This window comes from Hipposideros armiger, unplaced genomic scaffold (assembly GCF_001890085.2).
Source record: "Hipposideros armiger isolate ML-2016 unplaced genomic scaffold, ASM189008v1 scaffold_48, whole genome shotgun sequence".
In the NCBI taxonomy this organism is placed as follows: domain Eukaryota; kingdom Metazoa; phylum Chordata; class Mammalia; order Chiroptera; family Hipposideridae; genus Hipposideros; species Hipposideros armiger.
In genome coordinates, this window is record NW_017731398.1 from 727,417 (window position 1) to 731,924 (window position 4,508).

General features: G+C 44.5%; 1 protein-coding gene across 1 annotated transcript in view; it reads left to right on the forward strand.

The window, feature by feature from the left end:
- GDPGP1 (GDP-D-glucose phosphorylase 1) overlaps positions 1-4,508 on the forward strand; it is a 12,820-nt gene that overhangs the window by 2,275 nt on the left and 6,037 nt on the right. Inside the window, exon 2 of the mRNA XM_019640209.1 lies at positions 2,769-2,830. The gene's annotated coding sequence lies outside the window, so the exon portion shown is untranslated. The remainder of the gene's footprint in view (positions 1-2,768; positions 2,831-4,508) is intronic.

The window sequence follows — 4,508 nt, forward strand, 5'->3', positions numbered from 1 at the left end:
CGCCCCTCTCGTGTCCCATTTGCCCTTGCCACGCAGGACGTGACAACCTACTATATCAACGTGTGAGCCCCACTGTTGTGGAAATATTCCATTTTAAGAAGTGGAGGTTGGGGCCGGCTGAGTGGCTCAGTTGGTTAAGAGCTCGCTCAAGAGTTTGAGATCTGAGCAACAGCAGTTCGAGTCCAGCTCCGAGCTGAGCAGCCACTGAGCTGCCAATAGGAAGCTGGATGGCTCAGCTGAAAAAAAAAAAAAGAAAAAAAAAAGTGGAGGTTGCAGAGTAATGGGAACACCAAAACCAGTCAAAGTGACTGCAGTGTAGTCCTGTCCCAACCTGATCATTTTGACAGGCTTTTTCTGTCCAAGAAAGGGTTGGTCTTTCTTTAGTTAGTTAAAGGGTAGGCGAAGAGCAAGAAGCTGTCACTGTGTCTCTTGTAGACTGAGGAGAGGGAGTGCCGGCCAGCCATGGCAAATCCCTGGTGATTCTGTATCTCCTGACGGTGAGGATGTGGGAGTTGACCTTTAGCGATAGTGACCAGCTGTGATCTAGATTCTCCCAGCCACCTCACCTGGCTCTGAAGGGTTAATTGAACAGCCTTCTGTTTATAATTTTGCTTCCTGGTAGCTTTTCATACAGTGGAGGGACTATACTGAGCAGCCAATAAGAACATTTTGTGCTACTCTTCTGAGTCATTGGTGCAGTCTTAGCATATTGTCCTTCCTGTACCTGGTCAACTCTTGATAACAGTGATAACACTGAGTTGCTGATAACTTTTAAAAACAGCTTCTAGTGCTGCTTGTTGTAAAGTTAATTTTGTTTCTTAGTTAGGTTTTTTGCCAAAGGTTTGTTCAGTTATCATATTTTTGTCAAAGTACCAACTTTTGGGTTTGTGAATTCCACTTTTTTTGTTTGTTTTCCAAGATATTTTTCCCTCTGCTTGTAACATTTCCTTTTTCCTGTTTTCCTTAGGACATTAGATAGGCTGGTCACACAGGTTTCTCTGAGGCAGCGACATTTGATCTGAGACCTTAAGAAGCCAGCCATGTGAAGAAAATCTGGGGAAAGGGTATTTTAGGCAGAAGGAACTAAAAGTGCCAAGGCCCTGAGCAGGAACAAGCTTAGTAAGAGTGAGGGGCAGAGTGGGCAGTGGGAAGGGTGGTATGAGATGAGGTGAGAGAGGGAGACACAGCCAAGCCCTGTGAGCCAAGAGGCTATGCTGAGGAAATGGACTTTATCCTAGGAGCTCAAGGTCACATCACTTGTGAGTGGTAGAGCTAGAATTCAAACACCTGTCAGCCTCTAAAACCTAATCTCTCATCCTTCTCCCAGGATGATACCCACCTCAGAGGCTTGTTGTCATGGTCACCTGGGTGCACGTGGAAAACCCTCAACCCTTGGCAAGCACAAGATAGACATGCAACTCGTGTTACCTTTTTCCTGGTTTTCTTATAAAGGTTCCGTCCTGTCACAGGGTCACTGCTGACTTGTCGCTCTAAAATACACCTCTTTATTCCTAGGTAATGCCTTTTGCCTCCTAGTTCAACTTTAATATAAATACGACCATACCCACTTTCTATTTATTTGATTGATTGTTATGTCTTTCCTCAAGTTTTTAGCCTTTTGATGTCATCTTGGTCCTGAGTCCTTCCTTGGACTTAGCCCCTAGCTATAAATATTATTCCAAATTTGTATTTAGCCCTGATCTTATCCTTGACCTCCAGGTTTGACTATGCAACTACTTACACCACTCTTCTTGGATGTCCAGGCTGCTTCTCAAACTCAGCGATCAAAATTGACTCTTGATGTCTCTTTTCCTCTAGTCACTCTATACCCCCCCCACCCCACCCCCTGGCTTCTCCCTCGCTGTGAATGCCACTTCAGTGTACCTAGTTTCTGCAGCTGAGTCACTCCCAGTTCTTCCTGTTGCTTCAGTCCCCATAGCCAGCAGGAGCCCTTTTGGTTCAGCCTCGTGTACCCAGAAGTTGAAATTGCTGCATCGTATAGTAATTCTCTTTTTACTTTTTTGAGGAACTGCCATTCTGTTTTCCATGGTTTTATGGAAATATGCCATCATTTAGCGGCATCATTTTTTGTTCCTACCAACAGTACACAAGGGTTCCAATTTCTCCACATCTTCACTAACACGGTATTTCCTTCCTTCCTTCCTTTCTTTTTTGATAGTAGCCATCCTAATGGGTATGAGGTGGTATCCCTTAATGATTAGTGATGTTCAGCATCTTTTCATGTGCTTGTTGGCCATTTGTGTATCTTCTTTGGAGAAATATTTGAAACTCACTTTTTTTTTAAATTAAAGTTTATTGGGGTGACAATTTTTAGTAAAGTTACATAGGTTTCAGGTGTACAATTCTGTGATACATCATCTATATATCACATTGTGTGTTCACCCAGAGTCAGTTCTCTTTCCATCACCATATATTTGATCCCTCTTACCCTCATCTACCACCCCCTCCCCCCTTGAAACTCACTTTTAATAAAATAATTTAAGACTTTACATCATTATGCTTTACAAAATTATGCTTAGCTTGATACAAATTTTTATTTTGGTAAAAAAACTCATAAGATTCACCATCTTAACCATTTCTCAGTGTACAGTTCAGTAGTGTTAAGTATATTCGCATTGTTGTGCAGCTGATCTACAACTTTTTTATCTTATAAAACTGAAACTCTATACCCATGAAACTCAGCTTGAATTTTGGTATGTCATTTTGCATGTTTTCTATGTTTATTTTTTTCCTTTGTTTTATTAAAGTGAAGGTCCTGGACCAGCAGAGCTGAGGGAACCAAGGCTTGGACTGTAGCAACTCTGCTGAGGTAAGCCTCCTTCTGAAGTTATCTCGGCCAACAGCAGGCCCCTCTCCCTAACACCACTGGACCCACGGGACTCCAGGGCCCCAATGGGAGATGAAGACAGGCACCAGTTTCCTTTTGAAGGATTGACTGGGCACTTACGCACACACTAGGCCACCCTTACCCAGCTGGCTCTATGCACAAGCATTTGAAATCACTACCGAACAGTAGAAAAGCTATTCCTATCAAAGGAGGAGTGGTCAGCTTTGAAATCCTGGCCATTCCCATACACTGAACACTGGTATCGTTTTCTGGAGGGCAGAATTTTTTTTTGACAGAGTATGTATCTAAAGCCTGAGCCATGAGCCTACTCTGATCCAATGGTCTACTGGGATTTTATTTTAAAGAAAATAAAAACACATAGGCAAAGGTAGGTACACAGGATAGTCATTAAACCTTGTGTATAATAATGTGAAATTGGCAACAACCTGTATGTACAGTTAAAGATTAGTCTTAAAAAATCAAGAACCAGGGCCGGCCGAGTGGCGCATTGGTTAAGAGCTGGCTTGGGATGCTAGCTCTGAGCAGCAGGGCCCCGGTTCGGATCCCACATGAGGGCCAGTGACACTGCCCTCTATAGCTAAGATGGTGAGCAACAGTTCGGCCTGGAGCTGGGCTGCCTTGAGTGGCTGGCGACGGCGTAGGCTGCAGCCCCTGCTACAGTGGGCTACCATAAGCTACCATGTGTGGCCGGCAGCCAGCGTGAGCGGCCAGCAGCCAGTTGGAGCTGCCAAGAGCCGCTGTGAGCGGCTATCCAGAGGCCGGAGACCAATCTGCCACATCCAGGAAGAGCACAATGATAATACCAACATGGGCCAGTGAAGCAACATCCTCCACAACTAGACTGAAGAACAAAAGGACAGCAACTTGTCTGTTCNTATACAACATCAGCTTCAGGTGTACAGTGCAGTGATCAAGCCTCTTCCCCATCCATGATGCAAGACGTGACCACCTGACACTCTACAAAATATTCACAACATTATCAATTACATTCCTCGAACTGTCCCCCATGTCCCCATGGCAACAGTGCAGCTGCGTTTTTATGCTGTCCAGCCCCCTCCCTCTCTCCCTCATCCCCACCCCCCAGGGGTTAATTCTTGATTCTTCCAATTCACTCTACCTGCTGGTCTTTGTAAAGTCTAAACCTGAGCTTGTCAGTCTTAGTTTAAAACCATTAAGTGGTTAAAAACCCAAATCCCGGCCCTCTGTAGTCTGACTTGAGCCTCTCTGCTGTCTCCTTAGACTCTGTTTCAGCCACTATGGGCTCTCAGTTCCTCTTCCATCTTATCGTTAGGGAAGCCTTCCTGATTCCCTAGACTAGATTAGGAATCTCTTACACTCTCGAACTACCCTGATTGTCCTTGACAGCATGTATCATGCTTGCAGTTTATATTTACTTAGGTGATGATTGGGTTATAATGTCTGTTTCCACCACTAAACTGATGAGCTGTGAGAATCATGATCTCCAGGACCTGATATGTGGCAGTTGTTGAGTAAATGTTTGCTGAGTGACTAGTTTTCCCAGCATTCAATAATAAGGTGATTATCTGAGAGCAACTCTGGTAAGACCTACTGTCGCCTTACAGCCGATTCTTAGACCACCCCCTCTGCATTAGCCTCTGACCCATTAGTCGAGAGAGTG